Source organism: Dysidea avara, chromosome 8, assembly GCF_963678975.1.
Source record: "Dysidea avara chromosome 8, odDysAvar1.4, whole genome shotgun sequence".
Taxonomy (NCBI): Eukaryota; Metazoa; Porifera; class Demospongiae; order Dictyoceratida; family Dysideidae; genus Dysidea; species Dysidea avara.
This window is the reverse complement of record NC_089279.1, coordinates 13,184,405-13,207,052: the sequence shown is the minus strand read 5'-3', so window position 1 is coordinate 13,207,052 and position 22,648 is coordinate 13,184,405. Positions and strand designations below refer to the sequence as shown.

At 38.5% G+C, this 22,648-nt stretch overlaps 1 long non-coding RNA gene across 3 annotated transcripts in view; it reads right to left on the bottom strand.

Annotated features, from left to right (window-relative positions):
- LOC136262909 (uncharacterized) overlaps positions 1–11,078 on the bottom strand; it is a 100,511-nt gene extending 89,433 nt beyond the window's left edge. Inside the window, exons 1-4 of one of the 3 annotated variants that reach the window (XR_010704390.1) lie at positions 10,734–11,056; positions 10,508–10,612; positions 10,203–10,457; positions 9,924–10,142 (exon numbers count right to left, since the gene is read on the bottom strand). This is a non-coding gene — a long non-coding RNA (uncharacterized lncRNA). Of the gene's footprint in view, positions 1–9,923; positions 10,143–10,202; positions 10,458–10,507; positions 10,613–10,733 lie in introns of those variants that run through there. The other 2 variants (XR_010704389.1, XR_010704388.1) reach the window with 2 other exon arrangements.
- Between the last annotated feature and the right edge of the window lie 11,570 nt (positions 11,079–22,648).

The following is a 22,648-nucleotide window of genomic DNA, read 5'->3' as shown; positions in this document are numbered from 1 at the left end:
CAACTGATTCTCTTCTTTGAACATTAAGGTGCAGAGAGTTGGCAAGAGTTTGTGTGATAAATGAGCGTTGTGCTCCCTCGTCTAGTAATATGTTTGCTTGTGCAGAAAAGTTGTTAGCTCTCAATGTAGCAACAGCTGTCTTCAGAAAGCATACCTTAGTTGGCTGAGGATGTGATATCGTGGAATTTATCAAATTCTGTGCAGTTTAAGTGGGGGGAGTAGATTGCTGTTCTGAAGTTGGTATCTGTGTGTTAGGAGGATTCTGTTGGTGATGTGTCCCTCGACACAAGCTGGTATGATGTCGCTCCTTGCAGTGTTTGCAGCAGCCCTTCGACTGACATTGACCAACTCTGTGGTGACCAAGGCAATTAAAACAAAGCTTATCACGCTCGACAATGTCCATGCGTTCAGACTGGTCTGGGATAGTGTCACACTGTGTAGCTGGGTGTGGTCCCTTACAAAATAACACTTAAGCTTCCTAGGTTCAGGTTTGCTCATGGCCCCTGTGTGAAATGAAGCTGTGGAGTGGTGTTCGTCTGACTGAGATGGAGAAAGTAGGGCACCAGCTTCAAGGACTCTTATCTCTGTGGCAATTGATTTCCTTAGCTTGTCAAGGGTCCACTCTAGGCTGCTGTGCTCTCTGGCCAGGTTTTTTCTCACATCAGCAGGAAGTCTCCCTAGTACCATAGGAACTAACAGGGCCCCATAACTCGTTGTTGATTGACCCAAGGCTGACAGATCACGAACATGATTTTCAATGGCATCATGGAAGGCCCTCAAACCAGTTATGTTGTTGCTAGCACGTGTCAAGTTCATCAGTGAATGCATATGGGCATTAATGATTCTCTGTTGATCACCAAACCTGTCCTTCAACAGATCTAAGGATTGTTGGTAATTAACACTGGTCAAGGGAAATCCAGCAATTGCCCTTGCAACTTCACCTTCAAGGTGTGCCCTCAGATAGTTCAGTTTCTGAACATTAGTCAACACATTGTTGGAGTGCACAGCAGAATCAAAGGAGTCCCAAAATGTCTGCCACTTCAATGGGTCGCCTCCAAATGTGGGTAATGTTAGCTTGGGGAGGTGGCTGACATTCTGGGACATACCAGCAAAGGTGTTAACATACCCCTGAGCCTGAGCGAAATTTGCTCCTTCGTTGGATTCAGTTCGCTGCTGTTGTTGAGGGGTGTCAGTCACAGATGCACCTTCATTTGATGGTTGAACAATGGCTGAACGACTTACTGATTGATCACTAACTGTATGGCTTGATGGCTGATCACTAACAGTGTGATTGGATGGTCGGTCACTAACCGAATGACTTGACAATTAATCACTGATTAAGTTACTGGATGGTGGGATCATGACACTCTGCGGTTGAAAGGGTAGAGCTTGAATATTGAGTGGCTTTGGTCTGGCCAACACTGCTTTGACTAATGTAATTTTCTCAGCCACATTGAACATTATTTCCTCGGAGTCCAAAATTTCTGATTCAAGTGTGTCTGGATCCTCAATTGTAGCAACAATTTTTGTGTCAAGTTCCGCAATGGTACATTTCTTGGCTTCGATTTGCTCTAACGATGTTTGAAGGGTGGCAGTGTTTCTCTCATCAGGAGCATCGTTGCTCTCCAGAATGGCGTAAATCTTCCCAAAAACTCGAGTGAGGTGAGCGCGATGAGCCCTTCGTGACGCTCGGAGATGTGAAACTTCCATCGTCATAATTTGCTTTCGGTAACTGAAATAAAACCAACAAGAACAGAATCAAGATAATGAGTCCTTGCCTTACTGGGTACCGTTCTCCTTTGCCACGGTACCACGACTTTTAAGCGGCGAGTTAGAAAGTGTAAGGCTAACGACTCGCGACTGCGTCACAGCACCAATGAGACGGATGCGGGAGTGTCTCCAAATGCCGGTCGTCTCAGCTACCAGGTTCTCTTGCTGGAATGTTCGACGAAAGCCACTTGACCTCTATCACCATACACCACGAGGCGGGAAAGATTCCATATAACGCACACACACACACACACACACACAGCTCACGTGTACAACTGCAATTGAAAATACCTATAGCCTAACCTAGTACAATAAGATAAAACATAAACCTGCTATATTAGAGTCAGTCAGTCTTCATTCTCAACAGTTGTAGAAGGAGGTAAATAATAGTAAACATGGGTAAACAAGAGTAAGCATGGGTAAACATGAGTAAACAAGGGTAAACGTGAGTCAACAAGGGTAAATGACAGTAAACACAGGAAAACATGGGTCATTGTTTAAGTGTAGGTTGAATGCAGAGAGTACTCTTATTAAAATTAACATCATTGCAGCAATTTGGCTGCCATCTTTGATTTCACAACTTTTTCACCCAGGCTTTTTAAGACCGCTATTATTGTGCAGATTTTATTTTACTAGTCATTGAATATCAACACTACAATGGTAGTGTATAGCAGTGGCGGATTTAGGGGGTTTTCAAGGTTTCCACAGAAACCCACTTTGAAAAATGATTGCATAACAATTAAATGTGTTAATGATTGTGGCGTGCACCTCTACCGAGATAATAGAGCAGTCACAGTAGCTACTAAAGCAGTTGTAGCAAGTTATTTAAGGTATTTTATGTACTATCAATATGCTGACCTTTTTTTTGGTCCCACTTACCAAACCAGACAATGTAGTTCATGTCAGTGTATATCTCCACCTTCTAAACTCGAGGGGTTCGCAACAAGCTAGAAATCTCGTAGGTCCACAATTGAAATCTTTACTAAAAATTCCCAGAATCCTGAAATCTTATAACTTCAGAGTTCCCGGAAATTTTCGGACATGTCCGGATGTTATACGTGTATAAAAGCATGTTTCCCATTACGAACTGAGTTGGTTTACATTAGTCGACCGGATTCCGCTCCTCGATAAGTCATAGCCGGCATGTAGCTACATGTAGTAGCTACGATTTGCTCTACTATATTAGTGTCCATAGTGTTACCCAATTGGTGCTCGAACTCGCGTTCGACTTGGCGTTTAATTATTATTATTATTATTATTATTGATTAGCAAAACCAATTGGGTAAATCGCTAATGTACAAAAACAAAATTTTAGTGTCTATGCATTTTACAAATGGTTGAAAGTAAGTAAGTCTATATTGTCAAGATCTTCCATATCTAAATTGTTCCAGTCTGGTATTGATCTTAATACCAAAGCTAACTGAACTCGAGTTGAGTGGCTGCAGCTGGAGAAGCAGCTGACTAGGACATGAACTAGGACAAGCAGCTGGCTGGGACACGCAGCTATAGCAACTCTACTGGATATTCTTGGCTGAGCTAATTGGGATTCTCCGAGGGATTCTTTATCAGCCTGAACATAGGCGGCGGAAAGGGGGGCTAGGGGCTTAGCCCCCCTCAGAATGATATCACACCGAAATTATCCTTGGAGTGGGGCTGAAAACCGTGATAAAGATCGAGATACTCTAATAGAGCAGTCGCTCTAATAAAGCAATGAGTATGTAGATGGGTAGCATCGGATTACAATCCAATGAGTAGTGTCACTTACCTGTTGGATCAACTGCATTGGAAGAGCCTACAGAGCAGAAGATGTATTGATCGTTTGAACTTACTATATAGAGTATTACATCACGCTTTGCCATCTATCCAGCTCCCTGAGTATTTCAAGCCTACTTCATATCCAACTAGATTGCATCACCAATACAGATATATAATTCCTCCAACTAGAACACTTGCTTACCAACAGAGTTACTTTCCAGGAACTATCAAGCAATGGAATAACCTCCCTAATCACATCATCGATACAGAGTCACTAGAACAGTTTAATAATTGTATTTTTGGACTAGATTTGTTGTAATTAACCCCCTTTTTGTTTTGAGGGTCCCCCCCCCTCCTGGATGTAACCAGCACTGAGTGCTGTCTTTCCAGTATCTAATCATAATCATAATCATAATGTAGCGCGAGCTATGTAAGGATTTTAATGTAGTTTATCAGCTGGTGAGGTGGAAAGCTATTGTGAGTTGGTTGTGACCATTTTTTTTGGCCTCACCTTACCAAACCAGAGATAAGTCTGGGTCAGCCCAGTCCCCTCATATTAACTACTTCCTCCGCCCCTGTGCCTGAATATAGAATTATGTTTATACTTAGCATAATTATACTTGCACACATTTAGCTCAAAATTTGAAACTGGCTGCATGCTCTACTGAAGCTGGCTGGAGAAATGGCTGATCGTGATTGTGTGTTTGCCGATCCTGGATCATTTGTATACAATCAACTGAAGTATTATGAGAAAACATTTAGAGCAGTGTTTGTCCAATACGAAGATGACTCCCTTTCCAGTGATCAAGGCAAGAAGAGGAGGAAATCCAAGGTATGATGAAGTTGATGTCTATTTTCTATGCAGATCAATAGATGATGGAAGCCCAATGGTGTGTTGCGACAAATGCAATGAATGGTTTCACCTAAGTTATGCAAAAGCTAAGGTGAATGCAGAAGACAGGTGGTACCGCCAGACTTGCTCTCTAGCCAATTTAATAATTGCTTTTTAATACTTACATTTAGCCAATGACTAACACAATAATCATCAAGCATATAAATAATTGAAATTTTTATTTTTATACTGTAAGTATACAGAAATCAATTTAAAATCTATGCCTATTTCACAAGTAATCTTGAAATTTTCACTGCAATATTAAGATCTTTAGAAATCTTCACAACAATCTTGAAATCTGTAGAAATATTCCCTGGAATCTTGAAATCTTTGGTAAAATCTAAAGATTTCGAAATCCCGGAGGCAATTTAGCTTGGTTTCGGACCCCAAGTCTAAACTGGAAACCCCTTTATAAATTCCTAGATCCGCCACTGTATAGTAGGGACCAGAAAGGAGTAGGCATGGCCACAAAATAAAATCACCCAAAAACAGCTTCAATGTTCCCTGATGACGATGAGGCAGTATTGGTTAGGTACTGAAAACTAAGCCCAAAAAAGCTTTCAGATTGACCTGAAACGCTTTCAACAAGTTGCTATAGAATTTTGTAAATTATTTATTTAACGGAATTTTCTACTGACTGAGTAACTGACTGACTGATGCCTTCAGACTAGCTTAGCTCGATAACGGCTATGGCTACGGGCTTGATTTTTTTTCTGTTCGATGCCACTTCGGCCCGACAGTTGCCTTTTGGCATACCGCAGTATGCATAATGCATTTTTCATGGACTTACCAGTGTCCTCCTTTGTGTCCCATTCATCTTTGTTGGCAGCGAAGAGTGTCGATTTGGTGGTAGCACGTGATGGATTCCCTTCTTAATGGAAATCGTCTGTATTTTCATAGTGGCTACTTTGATTGCTGAGGTGCTTTTCAAATAGTTTTTGATTCATACTGCTGTGTAACGGGTTGAACATAGCCAACAACGAAGCGTAATGGATACTTCCCTTTCAGACGATAATTTATATAACGAAGTGTATATTTAGCCGGTACAGGTTTGCAAACACTAACGGCTATTGTGCCGGCACTAGTAGGTTGCCCCGATCATTCAACTTTAGGGAACGCGTCTAGTAGGTTGCCCCGAGCATTCAACTTTAGGGGATGCGAAAAGTAGTTCCTTAGCGTTAGGGGTAGGCTAGGGTTCAGCTTTGGTTTCTTCTTCACTCTTGTTATATATAGAAGTCACTTCAGTCGGATGTTTATAACGTAGAAACTAAATAATATGACTAGCTGCAGCACCGGTGGTATAATCGTTACAAACATTGCTTATGAGTACGGATGCCCGGGTTCGAACCCTCGCTTAGACAACTTTTTTTTCGCTTTCTTAGGTTTTTTGTACAAGTTTTTTTAATGCGCGTAACATTCTAAGTATTATACCCTCCACTGCCGGCAAAATAGCCGGCAAAACAGTGTATCCGGCACCGGCTCTATATAACCTGCCTTTATATAACTGGAGCACGATCGCGGGCACGCGGCACCAATGCAACCTTTTCTTCTTTTTCCAACCCTTTCTTTTGGTTTGCAGAAGTGCTTTTCGAACAGTTCTTGATTCGTACTGCTGTGTAATGGGTTGAACATAGCTGATAACGAAGCATAATGGAAACTTCACTTTTCAGACGATATAGCTGAGGCGCAGCGCCATTTCAACTGCTGTATGCGTGGGTTCACCAATCATAATAATATTACCATATTTCCTCAAATTATGGCCGGCCTTGTATAAGCACCTGGTCCTGTTTAGTCGCCAGGGGTACACAGCATCATAACAAAAATAAATTCCGGGTCTTAAATAAACGCCGGGTCTTAAATAAATGTCTAGTGTAGTCATTATTTTTAGCAATTCCGGGCGGTGTTACAAACTATGAAGCGAAGAACGTTTTGTAGAGTTCATTTTAAGCTTGAATCTGTGAAATATGCTGAGGGAAACATCTAGGGAAGCACCCTTGTACAGGCTATGCCTTTTGGTGCCACCCTGTAATTTTGACAAATTAGATAAATAATAATAATAATAATAAGGAGAGTCCAGGAGAGTACAACACCAAGGTATGAAGTTGACTCGTGAATGCTGATCAGGTATAGACGGGTTGCCTTTTTAAGGCGTGGTCGTTTTGCCGTAAATTTTCCACATACTTTCCGAGTTCGCTAAGTCAAAAATGTATTACGGCTATTGGAGAAAATGAACGTTTCGGTTAACTTTAGCAAGCAAGAGTTAGCCAGCCTTTAGAACAGAAAGTATGTTATAGAGAAAAGTTCGAGCTATAACATATCCAGCGTGTAAGGTGAAGGCTGAGCGAGAAGATGATTTTCTCTCAATCTCGGGTTTTTGGAAAGCGATAAAACTCGCTGAAAACATTCTTTGTAAGACTTTGCTACTACTTAGAATGATAGACTGGATGATTTTAACTCACCTTGTACCTTTGAAGAATCAAAAACGTATGTCAAACTATTTTTTAAAATGGGTTTTTTGTTGACTTCTTGACCAACATTGTAATCATGCGTAAAACGGAAAGTCGCGTTTTCTTGCGTTACACAAGGGACACGCCCTAAATAGGCAACCCGTCTATATAAACGTCGGTCTTGTATAGTCGCCAGTCTTGTTTAGTAGCCGGGGTAAAAAGTTGCTTGAAAGAAATGAACACCCATGCTGTAATTTGAGACAATACGGTATTTACAGAAGTTAACAAACAAAAAATTAGGAATTTTAAACTAAACCATAGCTAGCCAATTAATAAAAAGTACTGAAACAAGCTTGAGCAGTGCACGATATTAAATCATAGTAAAACAATAAGAAGTGTTATATCCCTACTGTGCATTTCCATTATGGTATCTTGGAGCACAGTAGGGATATAACACTTCTTATTGTTTTACTGTGATTTAATATCGTGCACTACTCCAGCTTGTTTCAGTACTTTTATCAATGTGCTGTGGTTCCTACTCTAGTTGAAAATTCCAAATATTTTTTAAATACTTAATTAGTATACTGTTGTACATTTTGTCATTTATAGTCTCTGATATCTAATTTCATTCTTTCCTTTAATGTGGTGTTATATAAATTCACTAATGAAGATTTTTTATTACGAAAATAATAGCAAAAAATATAATGCTAATTGTACAAGCTACGTAGTAGGAATCGTTTCATTAAACCAGGGAGATCATGTGAAGTGCTAATTTAACTTATTGCTGTTATCACCATGGCTAAAATAGGAAGTGAATTTGCCCTTGTTTATGCACCTTTATTGTGATGTTCCCTACTAACTTGCAATGTTTCAAAGTTTTTCATACAGTGGTAATAAAATAACATTCGAACGTATGGAACGCCGTTTGTAACAAAAATATACCTGACTCCAGCTACCTTATTATCGCCGATAATAAAACACCATCCTTATTATCGCCGATAATAAGACCTCGCCTAATTATCGCCGATGATAAGATTACAGCTTATTGTCGCCGATGATAAGGACTCTAACTTATTATCGCCGATAATACGACAGCGCATATTTTCCTAGGATGTAATTAAGACAGCGCTTACTTTGTTACCATTAAATTTCGACTAACTAAAATCCTATGGCAGCATTTTATAAGAAACTTCGATCCAGATAACCAGCATAGTTTCCATTTTACATGTCCTTGTAGCATCTGCTCCAAACATCCCAAGCCACCTAACTTTGATACAATTAGCAGCTAATTGTAATTATATAAGTAATGATAAGTACTTAATTTAAGTTATGGGATCTGGTACTTACCAGATTACCTTTAGTGCAATTGTATACAAACTCACTTTTATTGTTGTACAACCATGTACACCTGTAACATTGCACTATAAAGCTAATAATTGAATTAAATTAAAATTAAATTATGTCCTCGGGCGCATATATAGATATATTCGCTTTTATCATTAATCGCGGCCAAGAAACTGCAAAGCGCACGCCCAATTAAAAGACGCGCGGCCACTACTGTGAGTTATTTACGTGTAGGGCCGGTTTCGCAATATTAGTCCTAGATTACGCAACATCTCTCAATAGATTTGTATTGCGTTACGTGATAAAAAAATCTTTAGGAGTCGTCATCATCATAGTTTTCTTGCGACCTCGCTAAAATAAAAAAGTAACCATCGCAAAATAAAAATAAGCGTATTTCACTTTATTTCTCTACCTTATGTTACAACTACTGTCACGTTATACCAGTCAACATAGCCGTGTTTGTATAGTCCATCTAGCACTGACATTATCCAATCCTGGTTTGCCTATACGCGTATTTTCTTCAATCAAACCTCTATTCCCTACAATAACTTTTAAAGACACGACGTGGACACAATCTCTAATGCCTGATAAACAAGTTGTGACAGCGTGCTGAACCGTAAGTTCCCTAGGGATGGTGTTTTAAGCAGAAATCTTTTAAATTCGATTTAGTGCCACACCCCATGCGAGCGTTTATAAATCGCCAGTTGTCTTATGGTGTGAAGAACAAAATCACTAGTGAAGGTGCTTTAAACATACTCTTCAATTTTCTATTTACATGTAATTTTTAACAGATTAACCACAAAGGCCGGTAAGGTGAATACAAAAGGTAACAAGGCTTTAGGGGTTACCACCTCTATGTAGTGTGTACCATGTAGCTTGTGTTGTGGCTTTCATTAAGTATTATGCACACACAAATGGTGCAACAAATTTTGTAATGGATTGCTCGGATGTGGTTCGTGGTGTTGTGGCTTGAATGTGGTTCGTGGTTTGCCAGTGACCATGTATGAGTTGGGGTTGTTCCACACAACTTACACAATATTCAAATTTCATGATAGCCATGAAAATTTCTTGCCATATGGTAAACATACAACAATGTGTAACAACGTTAATCAACATCACATCAAGACTTGACTAAAAATAGTTCCAACAATAGTGATGATTCTTGTATGTGAGCATGACAATACTAAGACCTGTAAAAGAATAAGCAGGTACTGAAGTTAACCTTAAATTAAACACTCATGCAATTGACCTGGAACATTGGTCGCAACACCAAAAACACTTGTTTCGATATCTGATGACACAATCCAGCAGGCAATGAATTATAAGAGAATGTACAAAAAATCAATATGCCAGGCTGTATCAATAATAGCATGGATAATCAAAATGAACAAAAATTATATCCCAGGCTAAGTGAATGAATAACATAACTGTTGGGTAAGCATGTCAAACCTGAACATTAGGACATTAGTCAAACAAAAGTACGCTATCAACTTGGTCATAATACAATGTTTGTACCACTGGACTTCACACTGGTTGCCCAAAAATTGTGCCATTCCGGGACAACAGCATAATTATGAAACAAATAGTTACTACAACACTGAAGGCTTACTGTCTACACTGATATACTATAATTTAAAAACATAACAGGTGGGAATTAAATACAATACACTTAACATCTGGGTACTAGGAAAAATCACTAACATCACAACATGTAAACTGACCTGGAAATTAACACCCTTGATGCCACTACAGTCTACACTGGATATTTGTTTGAACCAATCAACACTATGCCCGATACATCTGAGTAGACTGACCCTGCAAATTCACATCACTAGTATACAGTGATAATTGATAACTACAAAAACAACAATTGCAATAATACAATTCTTCTGTACGTCAACTGACCTGAAATTCATGACACTCGATACCGAGACCTGTAAAAGAATAAGCAGGCACTGAAATCAACCTTAAATTAAACACACATGCAAACTGACCTGGAACATTGGTTGCAACGTCAAAGACACCTGACGAAACAATCCAGCAGGCACTGAATTAAAAAGAGAATGTGCAAAAAATCAATATGCCAGGCTGTACCAATAAAGGATGGATAATCAAAATGAACTAAAATATATATCCCATATGCAGGTTAAGTGAGTAACATAACTGTTGGGTAAGCATGTAAACCAGAACATTAGGTCATTAGTCAAACAAAAGTACGCTATCACAAACTGGTCAGTGATAATTGATAACTACAAAAAGAACAATTGTAATAATACAATTCCTCTGAACAGTAACTGACCTGAAATTCATGACACCTGTATCTTTGTTCTTGCGTGGTCTCAACTTACATATGTACCACGATCACATTCAACTGCTAGTGGATAAACCAGTATGACCAGATGGCCTGCAAAAACCAACAAGCAGGTGTTAAATACAATACACCTAAAGCCTGGAATATAAAAATATTATATAAGCATTATTCCACACTGATATAGTAATGGATTATAGGATGTTGTGGAACTTGCCTAAATGTGTAAACTTGAACATGAGGACAACTGCATATTCTGGACACTTGGAATTGTCCAATACCTGATGAACAAGTTGGTACTAATGACATTCACTTCAACATTTTATCCCAGCTGGGTGAATCTCTTGTAACTGAGTAAAAAGGTGTTTATTTTCCACCTGCAACCAAAGTTCTACATTTCTGTGGTTGAGTGTACATAAACTGACCTGGAAAATCAGTATGCAATAGGGGTATGGAAATGGTTCCTTTCCTCCTGTTGTGACATTACTTACAGCTGACTGGTAAATGATCATCGATGTCCCCGTGGACACCAACAATGAGTATATCTGTTAGGCGCAATCTGTGAATTTGCGCAGTTTATAAATTGCGTTGCGCATTTTGTGAATTCATAAAACGCGCAACAATTTATAAATTGCGCAGGTGTCGTACTTTCCGTATTGAAATATGGCAAGGGGCAACGCGAGATGCGACACATTACAGTTGTATCGGTTGCCGACCTACTGTCGTTCCAAGCGTTGGATCACGAGATTTCCTCGTGGCAGTGTATGCGAGGTGAGAGTTTCGAATCACTATGAGTCTTGCTATGAGTTTAGCTTCGGAGATACGTCGGAAAGGCCAAGGGTCACGCACAGAGAGCTTCTGTGGAGGGAAATATCTTGATCCCAATCACACCTCCAAAAGCAAAACAGTAACTTAAAGGAGGAGAAGGTGCAGAAGATAACAGACATTTTGAATGGAGTGGAAAGAAGTGATATTCATTGCTGAAACAAACTGGAAGCCGGTTTGTTTTGTTAACCCAGAGCTCATGCAGTGAAGTTCAGGAAGATGTTCTATATTTGCTTTGCCAAGCAAAGGGTAAGAAACTAAACCTGTTTTGTTTGTGCCTGCCCTTCACAAAATGAGAATGACAAAACTGTCTTATATCGTTTAGTTGCAACAGTTGAGAATTTTTATGACGTAATAGAGCATGTGCATTCAACTGAAAATGGACATATAGACTACAAGAAAATACTTGCAGAGGTGTGGAAGTATAGTGAATTACGTATGCTATCATATTCTCAAGCATCACAAAAATTTATAGCCACTAGTCATAAGACCTGGACATTGTGGAGATGGGTGGTTAATTATATAGCAATATTTTATAATAATGAACTGGTAATCAAGTTCTCAAGTTTGTAATAATGCCAAGCTGTAGTGAAGGACAAGTCAGGCTGGATTTTAGCTGATGTTTTTGCAAGAGACCAAACCTTTGTGATCCCCATAGACATAGCAACCAGCTATCAATTTATGGAGCCCGCCTATCAATTTTCTGATATATTAGCTTGGAAAAAGATTTATAGAACAGTCATTTGTTCTAATAGAGCAGTCAGTAAGTGATCTTAGAAGAAATCTGTAGGGGCATGCCTCCAGACTCCCTAGCTATGTGTGTTTTTTCACACGGTACTTCGCTTTACAACTACCTGGAACAGACCCCCTGATTTCTTCACTGTTCAACGTCGCTTGGTATCTTAATTTGGCATACCACAGTACTTATAATGCAAACATCATGGACCTACTTGAGTCTTCTTTTATGTATCTTTGCTGACAGTGGAAGATGTTGATTTGTGGTAGCTATAGCTTCACATAATGGCTTCCCTACACATTTAACAGAAGTTATCTGTATTTTCTGTTACTGTAGTGACTGGAATGGTTCCAGAGGAGCTTAATTCCCATGCAATGCTGTGTAACTGGCTGAAAACAAAGTGTAGTGGCCAAATTATTGTTGGGGGTATGTTCAGATGAATACATGAAGTCTGGCACCTGTTTTCAGTTAACTGTGACTATTTGACTTACTCTGTTTGTGCAGACTACCCACAAAATGAAATGCATTGAAATAAGTTAGACTATGCCACAAAATTATTATAATTATACACCTATTAAATTGCTTTAGCAAACAGTTCAATATACATCATCACATTCTGTGTACTCAATTGTACCATTAAGTAAACATATACACGTTTGTAATTGTTCTAACCTTCTTGGTGAATAGTTGGATTTCTTGGTGAATCAGTGAATTTTTTCATAGTCTGTTGTATATTCTGATGAGTTAAGATGTGTCATGCACATGCATTATTAACAGATAACGTTTGTTTATTTAGAATCACTTGATTACTATTGTCATTCTTGTGGAATGATTAGTTTGGATGATGATATAAATGACACGGTGAGGTCTAGTTTTGCAAACAAATTTTGTGTTTGTGTGTGGATTCCATAGGTCAGGTGCAATAGTTGCTCATCAGGGGTATGGTACCATGAATGGTGTCTACAAAGACATGTGGTTACACCAGGCAAGATGAAAGTGGATATAACTTTTCTAGGTCTTGCTGTTCATCAAAATTGATCAAATAGGGCTGTGCCTGTGTAACTTATGTATTGAAGTATACTTAGCTATATGTGTAACACAGCATACCTGATTCCAAACACTATATGTTTGCACTAATAGCTGTATGAGGTGACATTATGTAACTGCATGTGTGTTGTGTTACATCTACATGCATGGGATAATGTGAGAGTGAAACTATAAGTATGTGTACCGTGTAAACTGGGCATTAAAGATATGATGTTGGGACACGAGTTACAATGCACCAAACCTTATGTGCTGATATACATTTCATTGCTGGTGGAACATGCATGTACAGTGTTTGTGCTGGCCGGACAAATGCTATAATAGAAAAACATACATGCAGGCTGGACTGTACATGTGCCCATCAATATCAGCTGAACGAAACGAGATGAACCTGCTAGGTACTACAAATGCTGTAGTATGCAGAGGGCAAAACTGAGAAAGACAGTGTGCACCTTATCCAGGCCAGCTGCAACTTGAGCACGCAAAGGAACCTTAAGGGAGAGATCTGCAATGTAGCTAGAATGCGTCTTTATCCAAGTCCCTTCAGCTAGTAAATATATTATTATTATGATGATTAAAGTACTTGGTAAAGACAAAGCCTATATACCAGAAGGCCTTATAAAATTTATACAATAACATCACATAGCAAGGGGGTAAAAGAAGCCTGTTATTCCTCCCTGAAAGCAGCTATGATATGCACTTGAATCATAACGGCGGTACGCTGAATGGACCAGAATCCAGTTGATGTTCATAAAATGCGCAGTTCTTACGGTAGTTCACAAACTGCGCAACAATTTATAACTGCGCAACAATTTATAAATTGTTGCGCATTTTATGAATTCACAAAATGCGCAGCGCAATTTATAAACTGCGCAAATTCACAGATTGCGCCTAACATATCAATAACTTCACAAGTTGGAATGAATTTCCTTTCAACATTCTATCGTCGTCTGGCCGACATGCTTTCTCGCCACAGCTCAACATCTTATAGTGGCACTCTGGCGTGGATTCGCTGCACACTGTCATTTTCATTGCTTCGTTCTGCTACAATGTGCATCCGGGGAACACGATCCATCCTTCATCGTTCCAACAGTGCTTTCCCGGAAATGGGCCTTATTGCTGGCCCTAGGGACTTTTAGTTGTCCCCCTTTCAGTTGTCCAGCACACTTGCTCCTTGGTGCTGGGGGTGGTAGGCAAGGGCAGTACATCCAGCCCGGGAGAAAAAAATATATATATAAAATTTCCTTTCAACATGTGGTGGAATGAATTTCCTTTCAACATCTGGACAGGTCAAAAACCCTATCGCACAAACACGGTGAATCAGCGTGTGGCGATATGACACGTTTCACTCCTCGTTTCGTTAGGCCACTCCAAGTCATACCTTAGTTTCTGGTCACTCCCAAGCCTACAAATGGATGCGGGCGGGCGGATGATCAGGACTTCAGGACTATAGACTCTACTGTGACAATATACTGTATGGTATTATTATTTGCTCAATTTAGCAAATTCATGTTGATTTTGTTTTTAGTCAAACTTAACCAACAACATAAGTAGTTGTGCTTCGGCAAAAAATGCACTAGGAAAGTTGTTCATGGATCATGGCTAGCTATACACTGATGTATAGCATTTAAGTATATTTCTTTATTTATTTAGAATATACTATAGGAAATGTTTTGCTCATGTAGCTACTTATGCTTCCAAGTGAAATAAATGTCTCATTAGCTATGTCAGGAAAGTATTACTATGACTTATAGCTAAGTTGTTCAAATGATCATGATCCAAAATGAAATTTAACTTCTATTTTCACATCAGAAATTCTTCATTCAAATGTGAAGTCTTAGCCCACTAGCTATGTGTTTTCAGCCTTCTATTCAGTAACCTTGAGAAAAGTAACTGTCAAAGTTTTGAGTCATTGAGTGCTCCAGACTAGTGTTTTTTAGTGATCATCTGGGAATGTTTAAACTATAAGGGTTTCTACTTGCCAATCTAATTTTAGTTATGGAAAAGTTTAAGTTTAAGCTCACCGAATGTTGCCGGCTTTCCATAACCCTGTAGTGTTCAGTGATAAGGAATTTGAAGTTACTAGACTAATCATTAGAGGACTACATTTGAATTATAAAGTTAAAGCTATGGCCCATTTGCATGGACTAGTAGTTAATGCTACTGAAATTACTTTGGTTACAGAAGCATTAGTAACAGTTATAATCTGAACAGCTATATAATCAAGGACAAAACTAGCTATAGTTAGAAACATTTTATTAGTGTGGCATATATACCTAATATTAGAGTTAAGAGTAGTGTGACTGCTCTATTGGAATCCCTGACTGCTCTATTAGAGTGTCTCGATCTTTTGCAGTAAAAAATAAGTGTCTTGCTGGGTCACATGCACTTAAGCACCTGTAATATTAATAATAGTCCTCATAAACTAGGGTTCCAGGTTTACCATGCGGGCGGGTGATCAGAAACTAAGGTTTGACTTGGTGTGGCCTTAGCATTCAAGACCGGCATATGTCATAGAGTACCTCAGTATTCTTGACTCTTACTTCTTCAAGCGTTGCTCTAGCGATGTAGTTTCTCACGAGGGGCTCGAGTTTCTCATTAAAGTCGAGCCGATTAAAGTACGCCTCACCATCCAGTTACATTCTTAAACCATTCAATTTAAAACCACGTATCACGAGTGTCCGCTTAAGGTAATTAGGGACTTTCCACGAGATTTCCCCTAAATAGATCACGTGTTAGTTGTCAATCCGGTGGATTCTGGTGGTATACATGGTTCAACAATGCGGTAAGTGTACTTTAATATAGTATAAGCTGTCAATAATTGTTTGTGTATTTACTGCTAAACTAAGTTATTTTTGTGTGATAAGCACACTGTTAAAAATAGGGTGTAATCCAATCACCTTTGGGGGAGTTCTAACTGCTGTTTAAATTAAACTCCTTTGAAGGGAGTTGTAGTACTCCCCAGGGGTGCTCTAGGAGCAACTAAAAGGTGTTACAAGGGCATTGCAACACTCCCTAAGGGTGTTCTAGGAATAGCTATAAAGGTGTCACGGTACACTTTAAAGATGTTCTAGTACTCTCCATGGTGGCATTTTGTTGAAAAGAAATGTAGGCTTGCTATAGCATTCCAGTAACCTTCATGTTGATTTCAATTTATACTCAATGACTACCAACAACAAAGCACATTAGCAGTACGCAATAATATATTTGCAACACCTTATACTTACCACATAGTTGTTTCCAAGTCACTCTTATAGAAGTTAGCAAACTGTACTTATAACCTAATTTTCAATAGAAGCATCCAATTGTGGGTTTCAATATACCTAGGTGTAGGCAAACACCCTTACAGTGGCTTAGCTATTATTGGGGAGTAAAATGACATTTGTGGTGTTCAACAACACCCCAAGTGCTACAATACTCCCCTAGGGTGTTGTAAATACCATGGGTGTACATGAACACCTTTACGATGGGTGTACCTGTAACACCTCGTTTTAACAGTGAAGCATGCTTGAGGAAGGGTCTGGGGGACGAGACTAATGTTTTTACAGCAGTTGATGATGGCCAGGCAAAGAACTGCGAGAAGAACTACTGTGATAGTGTGATAGTAGGGAAAAATTCCACCCCTATAGCTCTACCTATAGCTAGGGGCATTAACTAGCATTATTTGCAACTACTGTATTATGTTGCTGATATGTACATCCGGGCCAAGAATAAAGGTTAAAGTGGTAGTAAGGCTCAATCCTATTATTCTGCTGAACAGGCAAGGGAGTCTGGGACTCTGGGGACATGCTCCCTCAGGAAAGTATAAGTACTACAACTTTTTTGTTTCAATTGCTTCAAGTATAAAAATTTCAGTCAAAAGGTGATGATCAAGGCTCTGGTCTTATGCACTGGTTGGAGTGGTTGTATCGATACTGCACTGTGACATCCTTGAGGGGTTAGTGCTGGCATTGTCCATGGCAATACTATTCCATCTCCCCGAGTCTTGATGATTGAGTCCTCCATTCCTTTCTCTGCTGCTCCAATCCTGAAGTTGTGACCACAGTCAAAAGGTGACGATCGAGGCTCTGGTCTTGCATCTATACTGTACTGCAACACCCTTGAGGGGTTAGTACTGGCATTGTCCATCGCAATACTGTTCCATCTCCCATATACAAGTCTTGATGGTTGAGTCCTCTATTCCTTTCTCTGCTGCTCTAATCCTGAAGTTGTGACCAAAATATTTTAAAAAATGGTTATAACATGATACATGATTATGATGATAACAATTACAAATGTATTTATAGCTGTGTAGCAACTGTGAACTAGTTAGGCACTTGCAAGTTTAATTAGGTGTCTGAAGCATTTAACATGCACAGATATGAGATATATTCGTCACATGCAGGCAGTAAAGATAGATTTACTCTAATAGAACAGTCATACTACACCGTAAATTCATACTTTCGAATTTACGGTGTTATGAAACAATCATTATTATGTTTGGATTTTACTGACTCTCCAAGATAATATTCTGCATTAATGTTAATTGCTCATTTCCAAAAAAATTACCTTTTAAATCAAATGTAGAGTCTATCACTAACAAAAATGAGTGATATCCACCCCAAAAACACCTTCGCTGTAAAAAAGGCGCGCCCAAGCAACTACAAGTACCTGGAACCCAGTGTAAAAAAACAAAAAGAAAAAACAGCTCAGCTGAAGTGAAAAGTAACTGGTAACTTAAAGAGCTGATATCTGAAGCGGCCAAGAATACAATTACTAAAGTTTAATCCATGCAAGAACACCTTGGCTATAATGCAGGTGTGTACATGAAAGTAACTGGCAACTGAAATGGCTGATATCTGAAGCGGCCAAGAATGAATGGTCATATACAACTAATTCAAAAATTTAACACTGAACCTTTATAATTCAGCTGTGTTCTATATTCACTCTTGCTGCATCGTAAAGTAATTTCTTTTAACTCTAATTGGCTGGTAATTTGGCCGCCTTTTTTAATAGTCAGTATAATAGAGCAAAAAAAGGCGGCCAAATTACCAGCCAATTAGAGTTAAAAGAAATTACTTTACGATGCAGCAAGAGTGAATATAGAACACAGCTGAATTATAAAGGTTCAGTGTTAAATTTTTGAATTAGTTGTATATGACCATTCATTCTTGGCCGCTTCAGATATCAGCCATTTCAGTTGCCAGTTACTTTCATGTACACACCTGTATTATAGCCAAGGTGTTCTTGCATGGATTAAACTTTAGTAATTGTATTCTTGGCCGCTTCAGATATTAGCTCTTTAAGTTACCAGTTACTTTTCACTTCAGCTGAGCTGTTTTTTCTTTTTGTTTTTTTACATTGGGTTCCAGGTACTTGTAGTTTCTTGGGCACGCCTATTTTACAGCGAAGGCGTTTTTGGGGTGGATAATATTAATGTTAGCTAGCTAAGTCATGGCTGCTTCAGTGAATCATGGCATCAACAGTGAGCAGTATTGAGTTGAACAAGGTTGTCATTCGAGCAGACACCAGCTGATCTATTCAAAAATAATTATTTCGAGGTTGAGCATTGTTGCTAAAAAAATTTTTTTCGCGGATTTGCAAACACTCCCAAAATGTATTAGCTAGATTATATGGAGATCTAAATATTTCAATTAACTTTTTGCTGATAACTACCCCCATGCAAAACCGCGAAAACTACTGATTTTCCCTCAAAACATTTAGTACATACGGTACAATACCTAACACATGCATCATATGCAACTATCCAAAATCATCAATGTTTATTAACAGATCAGTTAAAACGTTTATCTATGGAATAGTGCTAATATGTCTGAGTTAAAAGAATCTATGTGTAAGTTTGCTAAGGAGTTTTGTGACCAGTTTACTGTCGAATCATGTGTGGAATCTTTATGGAATTGTTTACAAGACAACCTTCTTCTTTTGTTAGACAAATTTGTTCCATCAACACTGAAAAGAACTAACAACCGCCAACCATGGATTAATAGACGTATCAAACAGTTGAGGCGACGGAAACAAGCTAGTTATAATCGTGATGAAGGTACTAGGTCATCTGCTGATTGGTCATGCTATAAGGAACTTAAAAAGACCATGTAAAGGGAATGCCAAAGAGCATTTAGGAAATACATGTTTAACACCATATATGACCCATATCAAAATGGCAAGAAGAAATGGCTGTTTCGACATATCAAATCAATACGAACAGATTATTGTGGCTTGGGAGCACTGCACAAGAATGGCACCAACTATACTGACAATCAGATGAAATCTGAGATTCTTAATGAACAATTTTCATCAGTGTTTACTAGGGATGATGGTTCAGAGTTGTCACACATGGGAGATAGTCCATATAAAGATATTCCTTTTGTTGAATTTGATTTATCTGGTATTACCACCTTACTAAATGATCTAGATCCCACCAAGTCTTCAGGTCCTGACCGCATCCCTACCAAACTACTGAAAGTTCTAGCAACTGAGGTATCTCTTTGTCTCCAGCTACTTTTTTCTGCCTCCTTAAATCAATGTACAGTACCATCAGAATGGAAAAAGCATTAGTTTGCCCACTGTTCAAAAAAGGAAACAGAAAGGATCCATCAAATTATCGGCCAGTGTCTCTTAATAGCGTATGCAGTAAAGTCATGGAACATATTATATACAGCAATATCATGTCACACATAGAATCAAAAAATATCTTGTCAGACATGCAATTTGGATTTCGGAAATGGCGTTCTGCTGAGTTACAGTTATTGCAAACAATCCATGATCTAGCTTACAATTTAAATCAAAAAAGCCAAACAGACATGATTTTACTTGATTTCAGTAAAGCTTTCGACAAAGTATCACACCGTCACTTACTTCTAAAATTGAACTATTATGGAGTTAGAGGTAATTACTAAACTGGATCACATCTTTTCTGACTGGACGTACACAGAGTGTTGTGGTGGTGGATGCACCTCCACCTCCTGTAATGCATATGTTTTAAGTGGTGTCCCACAAGGCTCTGTACTAGGTCCTCTGTTATTTCTTATATACATAAATGATATTGTACAGGAATTAAGTTCTATTTGTCGCTTATATGCTGATGACTGCATACTATATAGGAGAATTGACAGTTTTACAGATGTTAGAGCCTTGCAAGACGATCTGCAACATTTGGAACTATAGGAGAAAAAGTGGAAAACGCCTTTCAACATCGATAAATGTATGGTTATATCAATAACTCTTAAACAAACCCCAATACATGCTAATTACATCCTTAATGGAAAACAACTCACTATGGTCGAGTGTACCAAATACCTGGGGGTATCAATTGACTCCAAGCTATCTTTTAACCAGCACGTCGACGATGTGTGCAAAAAGGCAAACTCTGTATTAAGTTTTGTAAGGAGAAATTTTGTGAACTGCTCACATAAAATCAAAGAAGATCTGTATCTTACATAATTATGTCAAATCCACTTTGGAATATGCAGCTACAGCTTGGGCACCTTATAGCAGACAGTCAATTAACAAACTGGAGTCTGTACAAAGATGAGCAGCTCATTTTGTGATGCATGATTACTACCAAACTACCAGTGTATCAAACATGTTATTATGTCTTAATTTGAATACCATGGAAACACACTTCAAACACCTAAGACTTCAAATGTTGCACAAAATTATTCATAGTAGCATGGATGTCTCACTACCCAACTATATAACACAAAGAACAAGGCATACCAGGGACAGTGACCTTAAATTTATACAGCCAGACACAGCTATTGACGCATACAAGTACAGCTTCTTTCCTACATCAATTCGATTATGGAACAATCTATCTATAGAAACTATAAATTGTAACAATTTAGATACTTTTAAGGAACATTTAAATAGCACTAGATTGTAACTTAGCCTAAATTATTACACCTATTGTAACATACCAGGGGCGGATCTAGGATTTATAAAAGGGGGGGCTAACTCAAGGTACTAATCTCTTGGGTAGAGATGTGTGAAGCACACTTCCCAGCGTGCTGGAACTAGGGGGGTCTGGGGGCATGCCCCCCCCAGGAAATTTTTGAAAAATAGATGCTAAAATACTGCAATTTGGAGACATTTCCACATAAAATTCATAATATTTTCTGCCTTTAGATATTTTATATACTGCCTTTAGATTATAGGTATGGCTCTTTGCAAAAGCATTTTGCTAATGGAAAAGTTTGGGTAGGTACAGACAACCAAGTACATGATACACCCCTCTCACAATTGCACCACACTGAATAAGTGTATGTTAGAATAATAATGTTGAAAGTGGAAAATTTTGAAATTTGAACAATACAAGATTGAATCTGAGAGCATTTTCAATGGAAATTGTGTACCTGAATTAAGTATTGCCATACATATTAACCACACAAGTAGATGAATGAAGTACTTTAAACAGACCAATGTACTTCATTGTATGTATAAACGCAGGCAGAGTTGGAAAAATTCCATAACAGAACCAACTACATGTTTCCAGTGAATGTTCTATTACAGTAGTTAGCTGACTGCTCTATTAGAGTATCTCGATCTTGTAAACCTCCAATGCTGATCCGGGTCCTTGTTGCATAAACTTTAGCATAAATCCACTGATAATACCTTGGAAAGATGTTTATAAGGTGGTTTTCTGAGTATTTGTATTATTAGTGATCATATAATTATGCTAAGACAAAATTTCATTATAATACTCAGCATATTGAGCAAGTAAAGCCTAAATATGAAGGGGGGGGGGGGCTTCAGCCCCCATAGCCCCCCCCCCCCCCTGGATCCGCCCCTGCATACTCACTTATGTGAGTTCTACAATTATTACCTATAATAATATAATAATCATGTTATAAATGGTACATAACACACATGCAAAAATCATTAAAGTAATATACACAGCATCCTGGCTACAACTACAGTCAATGAGCATTCATGCCACATATGCCCAAGCATAGTCATCATCAGCTAAAATGGCATTGAACTCTTTCTCAAACTCAAGATAGCTGAGATCGAGGCTGAGATAAGCTGAAGGCAGCTCCAATTCACACCCACATGTATGAGCAGTAGGTCGTCAGGTGAATCCTGATAAGCTGTTAAAGCTAATAGAAAAAAATATTATTCTATGTAGAGAAAATAATATTCTAACAGCCAAGGACTGCCATGATAATAGTCGTGGCATATTGTATACTACTCCATGATACAGTTGAACCTCTCTAATCTGACACCTGTGTAATACAGGATCTTTTCTAATCTAACCAAGCTGTCATTTACCAACACTTTTGTATAGAAAACAACCTCTGTAATCTGACACATTTATACTCTGTAATCTGACAAAAATTGGATTCCCTAGACTGGGGAAATACATTATTATCAACCTTTGCAATATGGCAAAGATTAATAGCTACATTAACAACTATCACAGAGTACAAGTATTGAGCATCCAAGCATTGTTTTGTAAAAGAAAAAAGCTGTAATAGTTGCAAATACAAAAAAAAAACATTATTCTTAATTTACTGCATAATCAAAAGATA